The sequence below is a fragment of the Rhinolophus ferrumequinum genome, chromosome 14 (assembly GCF_004115265.2).
Source record: "Rhinolophus ferrumequinum isolate MPI-CBG mRhiFer1 chromosome 14, mRhiFer1_v1.p, whole genome shotgun sequence".
NCBI classification, from domain to species: domain Eukaryota; kingdom Metazoa; phylum Chordata; class Mammalia; order Chiroptera; family Rhinolophidae; genus Rhinolophus; species Rhinolophus ferrumequinum.
In genome coordinates, this window is record NC_046297.1 from 50,421,486 (window position 1) to 50,447,507 (window position 26,022).

General features: G+C 34.1%; 1 pseudogene; it reads left to right on the top strand.

Moving 5' to 3' along the window:
• The first annotated feature begins 2,377 nt into the window (after positions 1-2,377).
• The window catches only part of LOC117033727 (histone-lysine N-methyltransferase SETMAR-like), a 64,720-nt pseudogene continuing 41,075 nt past the window's right edge, over positions 2,378-26,022 (top strand).

A 26,022-nucleotide genomic window follows, 5' to 3' on the forward strand; every position in this document is an offset into this window, starting at 1 on the left:
GGAAGTATTCTAAAATTCCCTAAAACTCTTCTTTGATGATTCCTGTAAAATACTGTTTCTTTAAAATATTCCTTAAATAAATAAATAAATAAAATATTATTTAACAAATAAATACATACACATATAATTATTCTTGTGATAGATACTGCCATTTCTTTGTTGTTGTTTTTTTAATCCAGCATAGTTACATTTTTAAAAAATATCACACATAAACATACACACTCATTTTTAATGGAAAAATCTGGGGTTGGGTAGAATCATCTTTCTTAAAAAAAATAAATCTGAATCAAATTTAAAAAGAGCACTTGGCAAATAATTATTAATAACAGTAACTGGAAATAAGTAAATATTTTATTTGGTGGCTCTTTTGAGAGTCACTACAGTGTTAGAGATCAAAGAACAATTATATGCATCTGGGAGTCAACAAACGTGGTATGATTAGGCAAGTTCCAAAGTTACTATTTATTTTGTTTTTCTTTTTTTCCCCCTTATTTCCTTTACTTGCTCCCTTCCTTCTTCCTTTTCCTTCCTTCCTTTCTCCCTTCCATTTCTCTTGAGTTTTCTTTAATGGTAAACATTAGTTTATTTATTAATATTCTTGCATGTGAAAAAGTTTGGAAATGATGGTCCCAAAGGCACATTTTTTTTCTTCAAAGTTAGTGGAAAAAGAAATGACTCTGGAAGCTTTTTTTTTTCCCCCCCATGAATCAGAGAAAAAGTATTTGCTGGAAACCATAAATTTGTCCTCCATTTTCCCCCAGTTAAATCAAATCTCATACAATTGTCAACCTCTATTCCTTCAATTACATGGAAATAAAGAATAAGGTTCACTATTGCTTATTCATCTTGCATAAATGAAACTTTGTAACTTTTGAACAACTCCCCATTTCCCCTGCCCCAGCCTCTGGCAGCCTATTGTATTCTTTGCTTCTATGAGTTTGACTATTTTAGATGTCTTATATAAGTAGAGTCATGCAATATTTGTCCTGTAACTAGCTTATTTCACTTAGCATAATGTCCTCCAAGTTCATCCATGTTGTCCAAATGCAAGGATTTCCTTCTTTCTCATTGCTGAATTATATTCTACTGTATGTATATACCCCATTTCCTTTATCCATTCGTCAATACACATTTGTGTTCCTTTTATATCTTGGCTATTGTTAATAATGCTACAATCAACATTGGAGTACAGATATTTCTTCAAGATCCTAATTTTAATTCTTTTGGATGCATACCCAGAAGTGGGATAGCTGGGTTATATGGTAGTCCTATTTTTAATTTTGTAGGGAACCTCCATACTGTTTTCAATAGTTGCTGCATCATTTTACATTCTCACCAATCTTGTATAAGGTTGCAATTTCTAAACATCCTCACCAACAATTTTTACCTTTTTTTTTCTTGGTAATGGCTATTTTAACTGGTCTGAGGTGGTATCTCATTCTGATTTTGATTTACATTTTCTTGAGGATTAGTAATTTTGAGCACTTTTTCGAATAGCTGTTGGCGATTAGTATGTCTGTGGAGAAATATCTGTTCAAGCTGTTTACCCATTTTCAGTTGGATTATTTGTTTTGTTGTTGTTGAGTTGTAGGAGTTAGGTAAAAATATGGTATTGTGCACTTCAAAATTTATTAGAAAGGTAGATTTCATGTTAAATGTTCTTACCATACAAAAAAACAAAAACAAAAAGCACCTCAAAACAACAACAAGGGAAACAAGAAAGTGTTGGAACATGTTGAATATGTCTATTTTCTTGATTGCAATGATGGTATAACAGGCGTTTGCGTAAGCCCACATTTATCAAACTATACACATTAAATATGTGAGGTTATTTGTACATCAATTATAACTCAATAAAGCTATTAAAAATGAATAAGGTTAATTACTAAAGGACATTAAGATTAAATGAGCTTTGAAAATAAATCCAGTTAAACCTCATTAATTTGGAGTACACCAATTTGGAATGTTAGACAATTTTGTTCAAAAATGTGGTGTTCCTTAATTTTTTTTTAAGGATAAATGATTAGTTCAGGATAATAACTGTGTGAATATGTTAAATATTCTTCCTTACAACTACATTTAAAATGTTTCATTCATAATTATTTCTTCTCTTCTTCATTCATAGCAATCCGCAATTAGTAACAACAATGATAACTAATAAACTTTACTGGATTGAATAATGTTTCCCCAAAACTTCTAACTGGAACCTCAGAATGTAACCATTTATGGAAATAGGCCCTAGTATATGTAATTAAGATGAGATTAAGTTAAGATAAAATGATATTGGAGAAGGGTGGACCCTTAATCTAATACGACTGATATCTTCATATGAAAGAAGAAAAGAGCCACAGAGACACAGGGAGAATGCCATGGGATCATGGAGGCATTGATTGAAGCAACGAATCTACAAGGCAAGGAATATCAAAGATTGCTAGCAATACCAGAAGCTAAGAGAAAGGTATGAAACAGATTCTTCTCTAGAGATTCATAGAAACAGAGAGTGGAATGGTTGTTGCAAGGGGCTGAGGATGGGGATGAGGGCAAACTTCCAGTTCCAAGATTTGAAAAAGTTCTGCGGATTTAATGTACAGTAGCATGATTATAGTTAATAATACTGTATTATATACTTGAAAGTTGCTAAGAGACTAGATCTTACATGTTATTACCACAAATGATAATGATGTCAGTTGATGGAGGTGTTGGAAAGTCCCTGTGGTAATCATTTTGCAATATCGAAGTGTATCAAAGCAACACACTGCACACCTGACAAGTACTCAAGGTTATATATCAATTATATCTTAATGCAAGAATAAAAACAAACAAAGATGGACAAAATGGCATCTCAGACCCTGATTAGTTCATTGTTGTTTATGGAAGACACATTTATCAATAGGTAAGGATAATAGTGTATGGTAAGGGCTAGCAATGAGATAAGTACAGGCTTTTAAAAAGCCCAAAGAAGGAGATTCTCATTCATCCTTGCATGTGAGCAAAGGCTTGAAATGATATTTCAAATTAATCTTAAAGAATAATCAGTTGCTAGAAATAAAGGTGGACAGGAGAACAAGGAAGTAATTCAAATAGACTAAATAACATGCCCAGGGTCACAAGGACTCATTTTGATGATTGAATAACATTTTATTATGACCACAGCCCACAGTAGAAGAATAGAATGATGGAATGAGATTAAAGCAGTATCAGGGTACAGATCAGGGGAGGTCTTGTGTGACATACGAACGAGCTAGAACTTTACCCCAAGAGTACTGGGGAGATGGTTAAGCATTTTAAGCATGAAACGTCCTGCTCAGATTTGTCATTTAAACGAATTACCCTGGATGCAGGGTAGGTATTGGATTTGAGACGGGCTAGACAGAAAGCAGAAAACTTAGTCAAAAGACTGTTATAATAATTCATACTAGAGAAAACAGTAGCTTTAATTGAAATATTAGCAGCAGCGGGGATGAAAAGAGGTGGATATATTCACCTTATGTTGAGAAAACAGAATATTGAGAGTTTTATCATTGATTTAATTTGGGAAGGGTAGAGGTAGGTGAGAAAGGAGTCAGGCAAGCTCCTGGTTTCTGGTTTAAATATTAAGGATGTCATTAAGTTAAAGATTATATGAGGAAGAGGTTGTGACATGGTTAACTGTGATGACTTCTAACAGAAATATTATGCAGCTATTAAAAATAATGTTTATGAAAACTACATACTAATAATAAATTTATGTTACCAATTTAAAATAATTAGGATATAAAATTTTACCTGCACAGTGATTATGGCTAAGTAATATATACAAATAAAAATAATACATGGAAATAAAAATACTAAAAGTGATTATATTAGAGCATACGGATTTTCATTTTTTGTGTCTGTTTTATAATTGTTAAAATAATTAGATTATGTTGCTTTCATAATGAAAAATAGTCTAAGAATAAAGCATTTAAAAATAATTGATCAATCTAATATAGAGCAAGGTAGTAATATAAATAACATTAAAATTAATAAGCCTAATTTTTAAATGTCTATTACATGAAATATAATTCCTACCACTTTTATTACATATTTTGATAAACTCAAGTTAATGACTTGTTGAGAATAGAGATGAAAAATCAGCGGCAAACCATGTCTTTGGGAAAGTTTTCCATTAATTATCTACACCAGCAACAACTGCCCAATGGCAATAACTAAAAAGATAGATGAAGATAATTAGGGCCCACTCATCTTTCATTGGTTAAAGAATTAAAGGACCTTTTCCTCCCATGGGCTGAAAATAAATGATCTATCAAAGAGTTCTTATAATGTTTATCATAAATATCCTGAAAAAATTCTTCTGGCTAAACTGGGATCAAGAAGTACAGTATTTTGGCTTACTTTTGTCTGCTCCTTCAAATTAAGACAAGTACCATTCCCCATGTATATACAACTGATCAAAATACTCTCCCTTATATGGTTACTTGAAATCCTATTAATCAGAAACAACTTTTTTCTTTTCTTTTAAATGTCCACACATTTATTTTAAGATTTGCAGACCCTAAAGGTCTGTCACACTCATCTCTACTCTTGCAGTGCCAGAGTCAGTCAATCCATAAATAAATGAACATGGCAGTGTCCCAATAAAACTGGACACAAAGTTAGATTTCACGTTTCATATTCCATAAGCTATTTTGATTTTTCCCCATTTAAAAAATGTGAACAACACCTCAAAAATCATACAAAAAAGGTGGCAAGATGACCCAGTTTGCCAACCCCATTTCATGGAATTTGACAAAAGATTATTACACAATTCCAGGAGAGGTCTAGGTTTCTCTAAAATATAGACCTAACTTGATATGTGAAAAGAAACTCAGACAATACTTTGCTTCCAACTGTATTCCTCTCTTTTTATTCTTTTGGTAATCTCTTCTAGAGTTAAGTACTCTACTTGCAGGGGATGAAATGTCTAAGGAATCCACTTCAAATATTGGCTCTGCTGTCTTTTTCTTTACTTCAACTCAGAATTCAAACTTTTGATCCTTGTTTTTTACATTCCAGTCCCAGAAGTAGTTTTCACTGTAGAAGTTATCTGAACACAGCCTCGTGCTTTATAGTAGTGGTCTGCAACCAGGCTCTAGCTTCTCCAGGAACATTACACAGGATGGATTTAAATATGTACTAAACTAAGAGACAGTCTCTCAAATGCGTTTAAATGAATATCATTTTTAGACAACCTATGGGACATGGTTTTCATAAAATCAGTGCTTCTGCTCCAAATAGATTAAGGTCAGAATAAATGAAGCGCTCAAGATAACATCAATCCCATTTGCCCTAGTCCTGGTGTGTAGATGAGAAGCAGCAGCCAGTTAGGATAATAACAGATAATTGACCCAAATTGCCAAATTTGTTAACACTTTTTCCATTTCTGGACCATCCTTAAATAAAACCAGAAATGAGGGACATACCATACTTATGGTGGTCCAGCAGAGCAAACATGCTATCTGGATTCATGTTTTCACCAAGAAAAACTGTTTTAGTTTCGTTTTTTAATTAGCAAAGATGTGTTTGATTTGTTCTGTAGCCCCTGATTTGTTGGTCTTGGTTCTTCAAGTTTCCCTTTGATTGATTTCATGCAATCTTTGATGGACTTCTTATAGGCTCCTTTTGTGAAGCTGGTTTCCTGCAAATGATAGTTCATGACACTAGCAACACCAGTGACTACAGTGCTATGGATACCTTTGCTCTGGGTGCCTTCAGCAGAGGCATTTCCACCAATGAGAGAGTCATAAATGTTACCCTCTGTCTTACTGACCATCTTCCCCTCCATCTCCAGGCTCAGCCTATTGGCAGTGTCCCGGATCTTTTACATGTGGGGGAACATCTCATCATGGCTGATGAGGTCCCAGGAGAAGGTCATGATGGTGACTGGAAGGAGACGATGGCCTAGGTGGCCTAGTAGGAGCCAGGAGTTAGGAGTGAGCAGGAGACCCCCTGAGCGGTGCTCCATGGTGGGGGCAGGGGGAGTGGGTGGAAAAGCCAAAAACATTTTCTTAAAGAGACTTAGTCTTTCACAAATCTACATTTTTGTAAATTCAGATTTTAACATATTCCTTTTTTTTTTTAAACATATTCCTTTAAAGCAGACTACATGAAAATTACAATACATTCAGAAGATGTATTACTTGGATGCTTTGTAAATGAATTAACAGCAGGATTTCTTTAAAAAAAAAAAAAAAACACAGAAAACAATTCGAACCAGACTTTGTTTTATCCTAAATATACATATTTCCTTGGGAATTCCTAGGAAAAGACCAAGTATAGGAAGGGATTTTACTTGAATTTTGCCTGATTCTGGATACACTTATGCTCCAGAAGTTTGAGAACTCCGGTTATAATAGATAAAATGATAATAGTAGATAACACTTAGAATTTTACCTCCACAAAAACTCTTGAGACGCTATTATCCTAATTTTAGAAACAGGGAAACAGAAGCCCAGAGAGGTTAAGTAAATCAACCCAGGTTACACAGACAACAGAAACAGACAGAATTTGAAGCCAGTAAGTAGAGCTTTAGGATCTGCATTCTCAACCACTATATGATTCTTCTTTTGTAAAAATTATGTTTTCTTGCTCAGGTTGACAAATTTTGCAGACTCATATGATGAATCCAATTGCTTTAATATGTCAAACTGTTATGGAATTATTTTGGGCAGAATGGTAAATGGTCAAAATTCACTATTTAGGTTTATTTTTGGTACACGTCATATACAAGGCCTTAAGAAATTATCAAACAACTTAGGGTGATATTTTTGTTTGTTTGTTTTTCACCTAAAATACAGATAGGTGGGTCAAACAATTTAGATTGGTTTGAATTTCAAAGTAGTTTTCTTCTTCACATTGTATATACACACTCTTTACTACCTAAATTTATTCAAAGCTCTTATACATGAAATTGCACAATGCATAACACTCTCTTAATGTGTCTTGCTTGACACCTTAAAGTTTATTTTTCAAAAATTTAGACATCTTATTCATCATGTATTTATACAAAGAAAGTCTAATGACCCATTTTATGCATGGCATAATTTATCACCTTTCATATAGTATTTAGCCCAGGATGCTATGTAGAGAATGATGACTGGATTGCCCTGAGGGTATCTGCCTTACTTTTGAAAGATACAATTCTGCTAAAATTCTCAGTCTCAATCAGTAGAAAAATATGCAGGTTGCACTTCATATAATAATTGTAGGTCATACTTTAATGTACTTTAAAAATACAGATTCAGAGTATTTTTAAGTATATGATGTGTTATTTTTAATTGTTCCTTTTATGAAGAATTCAGTAAGGTCTATAGCCATACTACGTGACATAAAAATAACAAATTGACAAAGATAATTTAATATGTTTTGATTATGTTGTTAGATAAGCCGTTATTAAAAAACAATTTCAGCTTTTATTAAAAACTACATTGTATTCAACTGTAAGATTTATATGTCTGTTGTGTTGAGCTAGAATAAATCTTTCATGTAAGAGAATAGATGTCCGCTAGTAAGTGCGAATTGAGGAGCACTGAGAAGGCCAAATGCTTAAAAATGATCTTTTCCACCCTGTGCCTCAGTTCCTCAGAAATCACGGCTCCAGATTAATTTGTTTTGGCCACATATTATTCTTCCTTGTCAGTTGTCATATGAAATAAAATCTTCAGCAAAGAGTAATATTATGATTTACTAACAGTTTAGAATGGATTCATTTATTAGACAATATTTCTCCTGAAAAGAAGCACTGAGATTATTAATACAGAAAAGTGAATTTTGCATAGTGAGAGACGGTAGAAAAATATATAGGAAAGTGCAAAAAAGTAAAGAAGAAAAAAAAAAGTAGAGGAAGTATAATAAACTTGAAGTCCATTAATGTTCTGCCTGGTAATGACCCTTGGGGGAGAATATTATGGGTGGAGAGGGAGAACTTGTTATCCGATACAGGGGTCCACACTGGTGTACTTTTCATATAGAAAACACTCAAAATTATATTTTTTAATGGTTCTCTGGATTAATTTCTTTATTTTCTGTCCCAGTGGAGAGATTTTCCTAGTAATCAGCAGGATATGGAAGAAATAAAATAAGATTGAGTTTTAAAAGGTAAAATAATTAAAAGTGATAATTATTTAAAAACTCATGTTCAAATAATAATGTCTATATAGATTTAAGTACACTACACTTAATAAAAATTATTTTGCCCCTCTCTACTAAATGTCTGTGAGGGGGAAAAAATTCTTAGAGGATTCAAAGATAAATGTTCACTGCAAAGAGTTGAAAGACTTTTCCATGTCACATCATTAATGTCTTAGTGGCAACTTTATCACCTTTCTTTCCTTGGAATTCTTATCATGGATGTGGCTGATAGAGGGTTGCTCCTGATGTATGTTCTTCTCTTAGGAACAGAATCTCCAGTTTTTGACTGGGCACATGGTTACTCATAATAAAAACTAGATTCACCAGTCACTCTTGAAACAAAGAATGGCTGTGTGATTAAGTGATGTCCAAGAAGGTATGAGCAGAAGCATACATACCTCCTCGTGCTTTCCCTATTCTCATTGACTGAATATTTACATGGTAGTTGTGAGTCATCTCAAACTATGCAAATGAGGACAAAATTCCATGGTGGAGTAAAACAATGGAAAATATTGGATTCTTGGCACCATGGAATCACCATACTAGTGATGGACATCTTATACTCAAATAAACAAAATTCTATCTTTGAAGCCACTGTTCTTTTACATCTCTGCTAAGGTAGTCAAATCTATATCATAATTTATAGCTTTTAAGCTAAAGACATTGTGCTTTTGGTGATGAGCTAACTTCTTTATCTCATTCCTCAATCTTCAATTATTCCTTTCCTAAAGTGAAAACAGGAACAATTATATATGAATATATATAATTTACTATGGAAATGGTTTTAAGTTGTCCTTTAGCCAGGAGATCCAGAAAATGGAATTTACTTTTCTGTTACGATCATTCAAATTAAGTGACAAATACATGGAAACAGATGGTCTAGATACTAAAATACAAATTACAACCTTTAAATACAGACATTTTATGGTCTTAATAAAAATGTTAGTGCTAATAACATAAATCAGAATATGACATCCTAAATTTTATGGCTGCTGTAATGGTAATGACTTATCTCTGATTCTTACAAATAAAAATGTATTTTCTAAGCATCATAAAACTGCAAAATTTTTCAATTTATATATCTTCACTGTAAGATGTACTATTGACTCCTGGGCATAGCATACTTCCTTCATGATTCAATTCCTGCCTACTTGTCCAGTTTTTTCCTTAGGCATCCTCTTTGATGTTTTAAGTTTCAGAAATATTATACTATTTTGAGTTCCTTAAAGTGAAATGTTCTCTCATGTTTTCATGTAGTGCTCTTCAGTTAACACCAACTCCAGTGTCATTCTCTCTGTGGTTTTCCCTGACTCCCATAGAAGGACTCAAGAACTTTTTTCTCCTGTGAAAAATAATATAAATAGAGCCACTTCAAAACGGTGTCAGAGCTGCCATTCCAGAGAAACTGCCTTGCACATCTTACTCCTCAAACGTTCGGAATGTATAAACTGAGAAAAATAACCTTTGGACTGGGCCGAAAGCAGCATTGTATTCCAAACAACTGTTTGCAAAGCTAAGGAGAAAGTAGACATTATGACTCAGAAGCTGAAAATTAAAGACATTTTTTAGAATTAGCATCACTATGTTAGCTTATTGGTACTTATAGAAATTCCTTCCTTAGCCTATTAACACCCACAGAAATTCCTTCCTTCTATTCATGCAGTTATTCTCCTTCCTTTTCTTATAAATACCTTTTGCCTTCACCTCCTAATAGCTACACCCTTTTTTCCTAATAAAGTGTTCCCAAATAGCTATTTCTTTGGATCTCAAATAAACACTTGTTTCATCTTCCTTTGCATCTTTCTGCCTCTTCCTTTGGCCTTTATTTTTAGGTTAATGCGCTCTTTCTACTTCATCTTCTACTTACTTCCATTGTAACTCTGATTAGTGTGTGTTGTGATTGTCCATTTGTATACATCTGTCTCTAAAAGGTTTAAATCGTATGAAAATAAAGATTATACTTTTACATACATTTTCAGTATTTTAATCTTATATCAAAAAAGATTAATTTTCATTAACTTTGGAAAGTTTATTCAACACTGCCTACATAATGCTTTTTTAATGCATCAAATGGTATGTTTTGTTAATAATGCCTATGAGGTATTTTATATTAAGTCTAACCACAGAGCATAAAGTGAAACAACAAATCTGTTATTTTATGAATCTCTATTTTGTTAAATGAAAAAAAATTAAGTTTTATCATAAAGCATTCATGTTGCTAGGTATCAATCTACAGCTTTATGCTTCCTGGACCATTGGCTATTTTTCATTTTTTCAGTATTTTGGTTAAGAAATTCTTTCTGTTATTTGACATAATTTCATCATACCACAATCCTAATGTATAAATTCTTCCAAACATATCTATCTCTATTTTCTTTTCTTTAAGAAAATGATGGAACTTAAATAGCCAGCAGGCACATGGTATCACTTGATTTTTAGTAATTCACAGGTTTAATGCCATTTAATTTCTATTCAGAATAAAATGTTATTTTCTCTTCCAACGTTACTTCATGAAAAAAGAATGAGGTTTTTAGACTCCATCTTCTTTAAAAACAGGGACTACTTTTGAAAACAAGTATACAGCTTTTCAAAAGAAGCTCAGTGATGAAAAGCAATCCTCTGTGGAAATTTCATTGCATTACCTGCCCCAGAACCCTAACATTTAGTCTTTTTCTACTGTCTTTTGCTTTTGGATTTGCCCCCAGCTCTGAATCCTCTTTTTTTCTCATGACTGCTATTACCTATGACTCAGTGGCTATGAAATAGTTATAAATAATGCTCATATGTTGTTTTCTGTGTGCCAGCTCTAAATCTAACACTTTAGTTATGTTAGCTCATTTGATTATATTAGGAATATGGAATTATTGTCCCATTTTACAAATGAGAAAACTGTGACATAGAAAAATTATGTCTTTTCTAAGGCACATAGTTAAATAAGTTTTGGAGCTGAAACGAGATCATGGAAATCTCTACCCGTCATCACGATACTATCCTGCCTCTCTGAATGTGTGATGCACGTATGAGATGGGGCAACAAAGATAACATCTTGATATACTTCTACCAGTTTCATAGTTGAATTCTGATTGGTTACATATAAGCTTTGGAAAAATGAAATAATTTATTGGAAATATATTGGAGTAGCTAAGAGAATTGAGGAAACAGCTAAAAATTGAGTCTTAGCCCTCTTTTTAGACTATAATAGTAAGATTTAAGGGGCCCTTTTTTCTACTTTGAGAGTAGTTGATTTAGCTCCACTGACTACCAGGTTAATTTGCTTCTCCGTTGAAGTTTAAATTCCCATGGAACCGTGGATCAACAAGTCTCTATGGACACTAGGGTAAAGGTGATGGCATCTTTGAATTATCAGGATGTTCTTAGACAATAGGAAATCACTGTGACCTAGGCATCTACCTTACCTGTCTTGCAGTCTCCCAATATATATAATGCACATTTTTGTGGTTTATGCAATGTGTTGGAATATTAACTGAAATAAAATAGCTTAGTTAAACCACATACACATTAAGACAAATTGCTTCTCCATTTACTTACCTCTCCTTAATTTCCCTTGCTTAGGTTTTTAAATCTGCTTCTAGTCACATATTTAAGATAAATTAGATCCACGTAATATTGACAAAAATCATTAGTTTTTATGGTTAACAATCAAATTAACTAAATTTCCAGTTTCCATATGAGATTATACACTGTGTGACTTGTTTAAAGTTACAAAGTAAATTAAATTAAGAAAACAAATTTATACTCTTTGCTTGATTTTCTCAATGCTGTTGTCTGCCACCAAGGTTGGAAAGTACACTCATTAGATATTAAGGACGGGAAATAGTCCCATTTACAAAAGCAAGTTCAAAGGTAAAGTACCTTCTACTATACAGCACTCAGGAATTGTATGTATTTGCTAATGATTGTAAAGAGATGTACAATAGAGCATCTCCAGGGTTGAAGGTTTGCCCTCTTACATTGATGAAAAGCTATAGAGGCATGATACTAATGTCACAAGTAATGGAAATCATTTCTAAATTTAGGGGAGGTCAAATGTGATTTGTAGTAAGTAAACTGCATTTGCTGAATCAAGCTTTTCAATCTAATTAGTTTAAAGGCTCTGGGTCTACCTTACGACCTTTGGAACAGTTATCCATTTGAAAAGTTTTTGCCCCCTAGACCTCTGTGAACTCTCTTCAGTATATGACAAATTTAATATTTAAAATCTTTCCAGACTCACTTATTTTTATTAAAGTTGTTGCCAAAAATATAGTACCCAGTTTCGGAAGACTACAGATACCATGAGAAAATAACCTGAGTTTCAATGATATCAATATATTTTAAAATTTATTATCTAATGAACAAAATAAAAACAAGATCATGGATCAGGCAATAGTGAAGAGGCTCAAAATCTTTGTTTCCAGGCTCCATGAGCTTTGGAATTCCTGTCCTGCCAAATCTATTTTACCAAACTTAGATGGCTAAGAACAAATGATATAGATAAGCTATCAGAGATGCCATTCACCTTTTTTTCTCTCTCGGAATATGACCTATTCAAATATTTTGAACCAATGCACATCAAGATTCATCCTAGAAGAACTATGAAGATACATATTTTATGTTACGCAGAATTATGTGAAACGTCATGTTTGGTTGAGTAGAATATTTCAGAACAACGTTTTGGAACTCTTGCGGAGATGTCTTGACAATGCTTGAAATTAAGTGATTTGTGGTGGAAAAACCCTCGTATTTACCAGAGCACCATTAGAAATGTCCACATAAAGTATATTGTTATGTTTGCTTCTAATGGTGTTTGTAAGTGTGTGTGTATATGTGCACGTGTGTTCTACATGTGTATCGAACTTTGCTGCCAGAGACTGGAACCAAAAGAACAGCTATGTGAACATGGCACATTGGTTTATAATCAAGTGACTTAATAATATGTGTCTGATAATAAGTTTATTATGCATGAAATATATGAAGCATTGCATATTTGATCTATCTTTTCTCTCTCTAATATTATTTCATCATCTATTAAACTGCAATTATTAGTTAGCACCCACTCCATGCATCCTTTCCAAACTTTTTCTTTTTCCTATGTCTGCTATCTTTGTGAATGATTCTGTCATCCATAAGGTAACCAAATTAGAATGCTTGATTTGATTAATTAACTTCTCAAAGACTTTGAAACAAAATACAGCTAAAGGAGGGTCTTCACCTTCTGGCTATAATGGAATAGCTTCTAACAGACTAATCCTCCTGAAAACAATATCTTCAAACAAACAAAATCTGAACAAAATATAAAATCAACAGATTAAAGTATTGTAGAACAACCAAGTCATCCAGAACTAAAGGGCTAAGATCTCAGAATAAAAGATAGAATTTTGAGGTCAGACTCATATTTGCCTCCATTTTTCCCCTGAGACATTTATCTATTTTTGATGCAGACGAAAGAAGCAAGAAGCCTTAAATTCTGAAACTTGCTGTAGTTTAACTGGGCAAAGAAGCCAGCATTCCAAGTGTCAATAACTCAGAGAGTAGAGAAGTGTGAACCAGACACTTCTCTTGCAATTTCTCTTCAAGACCAACTTTTTAGCTACTCATGTAAGGACAAGACCCAGAAATCAAAGTGGGAAGCAGTTGTTGAGCCACTAAAGAATTAAGCAGAAATTTCAACAGTCGTGAGGTGTCGAAGAGACAGAGGTTCTACGTTAACAAAGTAAATAAATGCTCCGGATTTTTAATTGAGGTCTCTGAAGAGCTCTGAAGTCACCCTGTATAGCTGTGCTAAGGCATTGCAAGCAAGGCAGGATAAAGTCCCCTGCTTGCTAAAAATGTGGAGACATCTTAGCTCCTATCCTTTCTCAAGTCAATGATTTCAATTTCCATGAATTCTGTGGTCCTCTAATAACCTTTGAATAATGTTCTCCATCTTTTTAAAACTCAGCTATAATTTTGTTGTTGTTATTATTTTTTGTGTGGAACCAGAAAAGCCACTGAAAAATAAAGTGATAACAGAGCATGCATGTTGGGCCAAAGACTATTAGGGAAATTGGGAAAATTTTAATTCTTTATGTAACCCAAATGAAATGTAAGATAATGAAAGTACCATTTGTATTTTGGGATAAGAATGTGGCAGCTTTGGGGCTGGCCCGGTGGCTTAGGTGGTTGGAGCTCTATGCTCCTAACTCCGAAGGTTTTCGGTTCGATTCCCACATGGGCCAGTGGGCTCTCAACCACAAGGTTGCCAGTTCGATTCCTGCAAGGGATGGTGGGCTGCACCCCCTGCAACTAGCAAGGGCAACTGGACCTGGAGCTGGCGCACAGCTAAGTCTGAAAGGGCAACAACTTGAAGATGAATGGCACCCTCCACAACTAAGATTGAAAGGACAACAATTTGACTTGGAAAAAAGGCCTGGAAGTACGCACTGTTCCCCAATAAAGTCCTGTTCCCCTTCCCCAATAAAATCTTTAAAAAAAAAAAAAGAATTTGGCAGCTTTGATCTCTGTGGTGGGGGAAAAAAGTACATTAGCACCTACAGTTAAATGTATTTGGAAGGTAAGATGCTCTGATAACACATAGCTTCCACAGATAATGTTATGAAGGCCATGGAAAATTCAGGAGCTGTAGAGTAATGTAGCTACCTTTGATGATTCTGAATGGACTAACGGAAAGAAGTGATAAAATCAAATTCCTAAATTAATGCAGTACACACAGATTGAAAATCAAGTACTTTTACTGATTGTATTTAAAGAATTTCTGTTATCTTTGAGTCCTGGTACAAAGATGCTGCAAAATCAAAGTCAATGTTGAGAGGAGGAGGATGAGTTCATTTTCAGTTTTATAGGGGGTAATTTCACTTTGTCAGGTGGGAGCACTTTTGGCAGCATGAGATGTAAATGTGGATGCTAGACAGCAAAGTGGGTAGATGGTAGTGAATGTTTTTAATTTCTGACTTAACATTTATATGTACTTTGTAATAACACTTCAATTTCTGTTTGGGGAAATTACCCCCCCCACACACCCGTCCCCATCCTTCTCCATCCCCCAATAATGTATAGCTTTGGTGCAAAGGTATTTCCTGTATTAAATGTAGGAAGATAAAAAAGTCAGACCCACCCTCTATTACTCCACTATTGCCATGGAGACACTTCATGACCTATGAGAGAGGAATCAGATACTCTCTCCTGGGACTTTGAGGCAGGAGAGTTAGCATGTCCCTAGGTAGACAGGGAGGTCCCCCGTGGAATAAACAAAGACTGTCATATCCTAAACCTTCAGGTTTTGAAATCACTCCTTCGCTTCAGGACATAATGTAACAAGGCCTTGAGATTAATCATAAAATTCCTTTTGGCCTGACAAATGGAGCAGATCAGATAGATAAGAGTGGGTTACTTTGCTAATTCCTTTAGGATGGGCAAGCAGAACAAACCTGGTAGACCAATTTCATTAGAAGGCACCAGTTCCCTTCTTCAAACAATTCCCTTCTCCAAACCTCTCCCCTCCCCGAGCAGGCAAGGGAAGGTATAAAAGTAAGAGCTTTTGCCTCAGTCATGGGGCACCCCCCATTTGGGACCCCCTCCCGTTCGGGAGCTGCAACTTCTTCTCCTGCCTGTAATAAACTATCCTGTTTTTAAAACTTTTTGCCTCTCCCTGGTCCGTGTTTCCATTCTTCGGCTTCACGAGACACGATCCCAGCCCACACCCAGAAACTGCCGGCAGATCCAACATCACCTACATCAACTTCAGGCCATATATGAGTGATGAATAGAAGAGAAACTTATTGGAGGTTTATACACTGGCAGTAGTAGTGACAGAGTGATGTCCTTAGCAGACCGCTCTGAAAATGTAAAGATGATGTCTTCTGACTTCTCAGATCCCAGGCGGTTGTTGTTGGTTTCTTTCTATTTCCAATCTTGGTGGTCCTTCAGCTTCAGTTAAATCAGAAAGGATCCAAAAGTATTTTATTAAATTGTTTTGGCTTAATTAGGCAAATGTGGATTTTATTGCTTTATGTCCAAGAACTCAATCGATACTTGTGTATTTCATGGAGTTGTATGAATAATCAAATGAAATAATACACATAAAATTCTTTGTGTAAGTCCTGGCATATAAAAAGTACTTATTAAATGTGTGTTATTGATTTTTATAGCCAATAGCATAATAGACATGACAATCAGAATTTTCTTGTGTTCAGCAAAACATATATTTTCACATGATAGAAACTTAAAACATTATTTTTAACCCCAGTTAAAGGAATATGTACTTAGTCCAAAAAGTCTAATTTGATTTAGTCTCTCAGTGCTTTTTCCATTATCTAATAAATCCTTAAAAAATTGGCACTGGACCAGAAATATATGGGCCTAAAAGCTTGTAGGAATGTGAACAAATACAATTTATCTTTAACAATTTAACTGGCAGCTGCATGTCCTGATTGAACTATTCTCACTTAGTCAGCCACTCTGCTGAAATAGCATTTATCTCCATCTTCCTAGTCTGAAATATGATGGATTAAGTGCTTCCTTGTAAACTATGTGGTCAATTGGAAACCCTTTAAAGATAAGTTTGGGTTCCTCTTTTGCTCACTATTACATCTTCTCTTTAGATATGTCTCAGTATGCCAGAAACAAGGTTGAGAAGTTCTGATTGATGTCTCCCACTTTCCCTGGGAGAAAGGGACTCTCTCAACATAATATCTAGTTTAGGATATTCTGAAAGCCAGTAGTTTAAAAATATTATGCCCCTGTAGATTAAACATAATTTTATAATTTATTCATAGTATTTCCAATTAGTGTCTTATTTTCTATTAATGAGATTATAATTTTATGAAAGGTGGGAACCATCATTTACTATTAATATTAGATGAAAACTAACAGTATTTTTCCATCTTCCAAAGAATTTATAGTTTTCCAACTAAAGCCAAAATTCCAGTGTATTCTCTGAGTCAGTTAATTCTTTATCTTTCTGTTAAAGGAGAGGAATTAGAGTACTACAGAGTAAAATGTCAGTAGAAAAAAATGTAGGCTTAGTATATAAATCATAGTCTCTCATCTGAAACCTTTGGTATACGAAAATGAGACATTTATATAAACCAATCCTTACAAGTAATAAGAACAAAATACAGACACGTGCTAAGTGTTACTAAGGACAAAATAATCTGTTCTTGCTGGGAGAAGGTTTGGAGAAAAAACCTTTTCAGAGAGTTCAAGTCTCAGTTGCAACTTGAAAAGTAGTAAGCGCATGCTTAGACAAGCACATTTCCAATTCTTTAAAGCAGCATATTAAATGGCATGAGGCCATAAAAGTGAATAGATTGTTTGGAAATGGAACTCGTCAAGTGTGACTAAAGTGGTCAGGGTTCAATTTTGGGGCAGGATGTGATGGGGAATAAAGATGGTGAATCAAGTTGAGAGGACTCTTAAGGCATAAGAAAGAATTTAAGCTTTTTTACAAGTAGAGTTTTACAATCAAAAGTAGCACATTCTTATTATATTCTAGAATTGCACAATGAGGCATTCGGCTTCAAAGATATTGAGAACCTATTTGAGAGGATTAAAACAAGGAAAAACGCATTCCAATTTGTATCTTAGATGACTCTGGCAAGAAAATGGATAAGTGGGTTAGACAGTTTTGTCTAATAAACATAGAAAGCAAGTCACATATGTACTGTATTTTTCAAAGTAGAAATAAACAGGTGAAATTAATTTTAATATTTTATTTAACCCAATATATCCACATGTTATGATTTTGGTATGTAATCAATATAAACATTATTGATGTGATATTTTACATTCTCTTTCCCATATTATGTCTTCAAAATCTGTTACGTGTATTTTATACTTACAGTCATGAAATTTCAAGTCTCATTGTGGATAGTGGATATCATACTGGATAATGAAGGAAAAATGATTAAAGACTTGGAGATGAATTAAGGAACAATTTTTACTAAAATGGATGACTGATGAGGGTTAAAAATTAGAGTGGGAACAGTAAGAATGGTGAGAGGTGAACCAATTCAAGAGATATTTTTTAAAAATGGAATTAACAGAACATGGTAATAGATTGAATATTGTGGGTAAAGAAGTGGAAAAAATCAAATAGCTGAGGTTTCACTTTGGTTGACTGCTATACTCATAGAGGATTACATTTGGCAGGAAAGAGACTGAGTTTGCTTTGTTATGCTAACATGGAGACAACTGAGATATCGACACATAATATATGAATCACAGGAGCTCAGATTTTGAAGTTATTGCCATAAAAGTTGAAGTTAATCCATATGAATAAAGGAAGTCATTCAATAAAATAGAGAAGGAGAACCAAAGATGGAACCCTCAGTACTTAAAGAAGTTCTTCCTTTAAGTACCACCGTACTTAAAGGAAGACGACATTTTATAGAAAGAAATGGAGGATCAACAATTTTCACTGAAACAAGATGAAATGTAAAAAGGGGAAATAAAGTTTGGTAATTAGATCATCATTTATATTAAAAATTTACTTCCACACTTCTGATTTCTACATCTGTATTTATATAGAAAGTACAACAACTCACGTTCCTTAGTGTCTAGGGTACTCAAAATGGTAAGCTAGGTACTCCAAATATCTTACCACATTTAACCTTCCCTAAAACTCAAGAGAGGGCATTACCAGTCACTTTAATGGTGATGCTCAGTGAGATCAAGTAACCTGCATAAGTCATGCAACCATAAATGGCAGAGCTATGATGAAACCCAGTCCTTTCCTTAAAAATCTTGTTTTTCCTACTATATCATGTTGCATTACCCCAAACCCCTGCTGAGTTTCAGTGTCACGATTGTCCTATACTGCTATTAAAATCTTTTACGTATATCTTATCTGAAGCAATTCCGAGCAAGAGAAGTTGGGGGGAATAAGTTTGCTAGAGAATGGAACCCTTAATATGGAGCAGAGCACCAAAGGTTAAGGAAAATACATCTCTCTAGAATTGAGCATCAGGGTTACTTTTTCACTGCTCCTGCATTTGGAATGCAATATGCAAGGCTGCACTTTTAAGCTATCTTGAGGTCACCATGGTCTGCTAGTGCTATCCTCTTGAATAATGTATGTGTGGCCCAGAAAATGACCTTATCTGCTAGTTAGCATCTTTTATGCTGAAAACTGTATAGCATTCAAGTCAGACTGAAGAGTTTTTTGATAAATACTTGCTTTTCATTTCTATTTGTGAGTGGCATTTTTACTTCATGCATCATTATGTGCAATTTTAATAAGAGTAGAATTATTATCAACACAAATCTATGTATCTGACGCGTTGTTTCAATTTTTTGAATTGCATCAAGTAATTTAGTCTTAAATTTTTCAAAATACGTGGGTAAATATTTAATGTGATGGTCGACTTTGTTGTCCCTGCCCAAGAAAGATCAGGGATCCCCGTCAGCTAAGGCCACATGTGGCATAGGCTTCTGATGTCGGGAAGTTAGACGTTTCAATCGTATTATTAATTTAATGTGCAGGTGGCTTTTAAAGAGAATTTTGAGCAAGACAACCTGAACTATATTAACAATCCTAACCAAACTTCTAATGGAAATTGCATAATTATAGCATATATAGTTTTATGTTGCTGAAGAAAAGAAACAGAACATGATATTCCACTGAAAACATGGAAAGATGCAGTAAATTACATTTCCAGGTGCTGAAATCGAACTCTTGTTTTGTGTATATCGTTAAATTCCACTTCCTCCTTAAAACTGTCCCTTATCTCTCTTGTTATTCCTGCTTGCTGGGATACCTTGAAATGTGTGTGTATGTGGTGTGTATGTGTGTGTGTGTGTGTGTGTGTGTGTATGCATGTGTATAGAGGTGGGAGAGATGACAATATGAAGCAAAAAGGTTATTTTTCATAAATAATAATAGCTAACAGTTATATAGTGCTGACTGTATTCTTGATGTTTTCTAAAAACTTTAAAATCTGAACTTACTTGGTTCTCATAACAACCTTATGGCTTAGCTACTATTTTTATTTCCATTTTTTTTAGATAATAACCTGTGAGAGCAGATATGTCAATTAATTTGCCCCAGACCATACAACCTGAAGTGGTAGTATACAAGTTAGCACCTGCGTTAGTGTCAAACCCTGGCGGAAGGCTCGTGACCATTTAAACTATGCAACTTCCCTGATACTGAGATGTACTGGCTAGGACGAGCCCTCTTGGTCTCATACAGACAAAACATTATTTTATCCATATTCTCTTTCCAGACTTTCCATTTTCAACAACAAAGTCCTCTAAATTTTATAAACTTTTGACCAGCCCTAGGAAAATATCTTTGCTTTCATTTCTGATAGGACAGTAAAATAAACAAACACTTTGTATAAGTAAAAATTAACTGGTAAATGAACCTGCCATGCATATTTTCAGGCAATTTATTATTGATGTATTAGTTTTTAGAAAATTCTTTAATAAATGCCCATGGAAGGAATTTTGCATATATAGTCTTAAAAGGTATTGGCATCTTTGATATTTCAAAATGATTTATCTGTTGTTTTTTTTTAAAAAGACATAATAATGAACATGAGAATTTTGTTATGTGTGTATTAAGAGCATAAACTATTTGGTTAATATTTCTATAAGAGAGTTCCTTAAAGCAGTGGAAATGCTTATGAGTCAGTCATAGAATGTCTGATAGAATATAAAAAATCTAGTTTAATATACTTTATAGGAAACCAAGCTGTTTTACTCGAATAATAAACTATTTAGCTGGTAGATAGAATCAGGTAAAATGCTTTGGAATATTTTATTCTATCTGTGAAAATGAATCCTGTCATTTTAAAGATGTCAATGACAGCACTTTTATTATCTTTTCAGCAACTCACCAAATATTTTTTATTTAAAACCAATTTTTATTTGAACTTTTCAGTTTATTTTCTTTTCTCTTAGAATTCCCCCTCAAAATCTTATCAAACCCAGTCTATATCTTTCATGGCTTTGCAGTTTTCTAGAATGTTTATATACATCTTTCATATCTATAAAATTCACCCTTAACATCCTGTCCCTTTTTTCTGTTTAATGATGACAATGATACAATATAAATATATTAATTCGCATTTGGTGGTTGAGACATGTCTAAATCACTCCTCCGTACCACCTGTTTTGCTAATTCAGCTTGTTCATTATATTTACATTTTGTTTTAATAACTTTCCTAGAAGTCACAATCTGTAGATCAGTTTTTTCCATTGAAAATAAGATGCAAATATAAATTTCAGAAACATTAGTTCTAGCTCAATTATTGTGATTGTTTATTTTCATGAGATCAATTTTCCTTAATTCTCTTATTAAGCTTTCCTGTACTTAATTTTTCATTGATCCTCAAGGGATCATATCTCTCTCTCACACACACACGCAAAACCCCTTTAAATTCCAATTTCCTCCAATTTTCTAATAAAAATATTCATACTCCTTAATATAGAACATATTACCTGGGTCCTAATTTTCTGTCTAACCCCAGTTCTCATCATGTCCCTCTTATATTTGATTATTGAGTAGAATTACACTACATTTTCTCTGAACATGACTTGTCTCTTTGCCTTTACACATATTGTTTTTACTTCCCAGAATACCTTGACTCATTATCTTGTCTTGTTAATCTCCTATTTATTCTTTCTAGCTCAAATCAATTGACACCTCTTCAGGAGACCCATTGTTAATTCCTGAGATATAGTCGGCCACTATGCTATGTTAACCACTATACCTTGTATAAACTTCAAGTTTTAGAAATTAATACCTACTAAACAGTGAGTTCTTTGCAGTAAGGATCATATTTTATTCATCGTTAAGACTTTGGGGATTAATAGAGTGTCTGGTACACGTTTATCTCTGTAATAATTATATTTTCAACTTAATCGTGCTTAGTATGGGCCAGTACACATACGATACTTTTTAGATGATCAATTCACTTAACATAGGATACCTATAAAGTGGGTATTATTATCACCCTTGATTTACCTATGGAAAAAAAGAAGAGTCAGAAAGATGGACTGACCTCCCAAAGGTCATATTATAGTGAATGATGGAGCCACAATTTGAGCCCAGATTATCTGGTTTTCGAAAGAGCCTCTCTTTACTTATCATACAAGTATTTAATTTTCTTAAGACTTAGATTCCTGGTCTTTAAAATTGGGATGTTAATATTTCTCTTTTAGAGGGATTACAAAGAGTAAATAAAAAATATGCATAAAATGCTCCTTAACACGGTACGTAGGACATTGTTGGAACTCAATGCATGTTAGCCCCTTTTCTTTGTCATATAAACAAGCAGCATTGGAATGAAAGATGTTAACTTAAGACACTTTTCCAGCATTGGACCTTAACTAAGAGCCTTTAGCTGTGGCTCTTAAAAGGAAATCCTTTTGTAAGCTTTGGACTCCGAAGTCCTGGACTTAGCATAGTATCTTGTAATTAGTGAGAACTAAAAATAAAACCTTGAAATATGTGATCACCTAATACTCGCACTTTTTATTCATTCATATTTCGTTTTGGGTAGTTATGGAAAATAGCTTTTCATGAAACGAAGAGGAGTATGAAGAGGATAGTGGAAACACTTCAGCTATACTGCAACATAAATAACTTATGTAATATTTTAGAAAACACAATTGTTGCTTAAAGAGACAATGAGATGTGGCATATCTTATTCTATTATTCACATTACATTAACATACAAAATAAAAATTTAAAGATAGAGAACAGATTTCTTTGCAACTTCCCCTAGGTCATACTTATTTTAAAATAAAAAGTTAAAAAATATGACAATAGGTAGAACATGCAGGGACTTATTATTTTCCAGGCATGCAATGAGTATCACATATGCATTATCATTTTTAATTTTTACCACATACATCAATCTGAGTTAAAACTATTACTGTTTCCCTTTTACAAGTAAACGAAATGAGATATTTAATAGTTCACTTACTGAGAAATATATAGCCGGATAGAAGAACCAACATAAACATTTCAATTTTATCCCATCTTTTCAAGGAAACAAATATGTATAGCTAAATACAGAATCTCAGAATACACACCAACCCTTGCTTTTCATAAATCCGATATCCTGCAACCTAGATGTCCAGTCTTGTCAATGACAAGACTGGGTATCTATTGACAGGTAGCAGTGATCAATATGTTAAATCTTCAGCAATATTATTTACTACAGTTGATTTCTCAAAGTTTATGTGTTGAGATTTATAATGGGTTACAACTCCTTCAATAAAAGTATTAAATGATATTTACTATCAAAAAGCATTAGTGAGACTTTCTTTCAAATTAATTCTTGTTGCTCTGTTTTTATTACACATTAGTGAAATGTTCTGTTAAAATATATAATGACATTAGAGTCTCTTGGAATCAGTAGATTCAAAAGTTCAAAAATAAATGTTGACTGTGACAGGAAGGAAAGTAATTTCCAGTGTGGAGATGTGGTGAGCTAAGCTAAATAAATGCAAATTACAATATCAAAAAAATTATGGCTAGCTAAATCGGCAACTTTTTAAAAATTGTATTGTGGTAAGAACATGTAACATGAGCTCTACCTTCTTCACAGATTTTAAAGTGTATAATAGCTAAGATGTAGAAACAACTTAAATCTCCATTGACATTTTCTTTTCTTTTTTTAAAAAAATTCACATTATGCTTGATGAAATAAGACAGTCCCAAAAGGACAAATTCTAGACAATAAGTGAGATGCTTACTATTGGTTTACATAGGAAAATAATTTATTCCTGGATAGTTACTCAAAACATAAATTACAAGATATTTTTGTAAATAACATTGGCCAATAAATGGGGGGAAATGCCTCACTTTATGTATAATCTGAGTGTGGGACCAATGGCTAACTTAGCTGTGTAAGATTTTCACTGGTGTCATTTACTTATCAGAACTTACTGAGTGTGGAGTGATGTATGTGGAATGATAAACATGATTGGTAATTAAGATTCAAGATAAATTTTTATTAATTTTACCTCAAACAAGTCAGCTTTCAAGTACTAAAGTATAGCTTAGTGAGTGAGGAGGGACTCGTATAGAGGACGCAGAGGTCACTGTTAATTGCTGTCACCCAAAATATGAAGGATTTTAATTTAAAGTGGAGCTAAGCTTGTTATAATAGTTATCATGTATCGAACCCTTACCATGTAGCACAGGCTATACTAAATACTTTCAAAACATGGTCTTGTGTCATCCTCATGTTAAGGTCCGGAATTGTCCCCCTCAGACAGACAGAGAACCCGCACAATAATGCAAGTCACACAGCGAGGTTTATTTCCAGCCAGCTGGGGTCCGAGTCTCTGCCCGACGCAGCGGGTTTTAACAAGGACCCCAAACACTTAAAGCCAAGGGGTTATATAGCATTTTCAAGGCTTTCCATAGCTTCTGAGAGTACTAGATAAACTTACAGGACTTACATAGCTTCAAAGAATATAAGATTTACTACAGGACAAGGAGACCAGGAGTATAAGATAAGCTACAGGACTTGCATAGCTTCAAAGAGTATAAGATTTACTACAGGACAAGGAGACCAGGAGTATAAGATAAGCTACAGGACTTCTAGTCTCCATGCTGCAACTGCCCACATCCTGGAATTTTATAATTATGTTGTTTCAGGCTAGGGGCTGTTAACCCTGATCTAAAGATAGCAGTTCTCATGCTAACAGTCTCTTACACTCACAACCCTAAGAAGCAGCTGTGATCATATCCACTTCAGATATGAAAAGGCTGAAAGCCAGAGATAGTATGTCAATTGTTTATTAATAAAGAAAATGCTGATTCAACTTCTGTAACAATAACTAGAATAACAGAAGTTTAAGGCTGGTAATACAGTAGTCCTCACAGTACCTGGGTCTCTGCTGCTTTTGTCTTTTCTTTACACACACATCCTGTAACTGAAGAGGGCAGCTTTAGTACCCAGCATTGTGTCTGAATCTAATCAATGGGACAAAAGGAGGAAGGAGATGCAAAAATTCCCCTTTCCCTTTAAGAACTTGACCCAGCATTTGCTTCCATTATGTTCACTCACACTCTGTTGTCCAGAACACAGAAACATGGCCATGCTTAGTTGCAAGGGAGGCTAAAAACATACTCTTTAGCTGGTTGGCTATGTTCTTAGCCAAAACGATTTTTGAAGAAGTGGAGAACAGATATTAGAGGTACACAGCCACAACCATGTCTTCTAAAACACATTACTATGATGGGTCAAATGTATATGTACCCTTCCCCCCCACACACAGAAATTATTCACCCCTTCTCCAAGTAATAATCCCAAATACTGTCGTTATTGTATCTAGTTCAAAGTACAGGAATGAGTTGTCATTCTTTTCATTGTGTCTGGATATTGATACTCATGGTCTAATCCATCATAAAAATGAGAGATAAGTTATCAGCTGATCCCCATCCGTAACTAGCATATACCAAGTGTAACAGAGTAAGAACAGAACAGTTTCCATAAAACCACTATTGAGAAGTGGAAAGAATGAAAACAGACATTGATCACTGGTCCGTAGAAATTAACAAATCTCATTGAGCAGAAACTACAAAAATTATATGAGGTCTGACAATTAAGTTTGCGAACTTGTTGCAACAATGTTGCTAAACTGTTTTGATATCAGAGGGATTATTCATTATGAATTATTACCAACTGGACAAACAGTTAACTAAGTTTACTATTTGGAAGTGCTGAAAAGGCTGCATGAAAAAGTTAGATGACCTGAACTTTTCGCCAACAATTCATGGCTCTTGCATCACGACAATGCACCAGCTCACACGGCACTGTCTGTGAGGGAGTTTTTAGCCAGGAAACAAATAACTGTATTAGAACACCCTCCCTATTCACCTGATCTGGCCCCCAGTGACTTCTTTCTTTA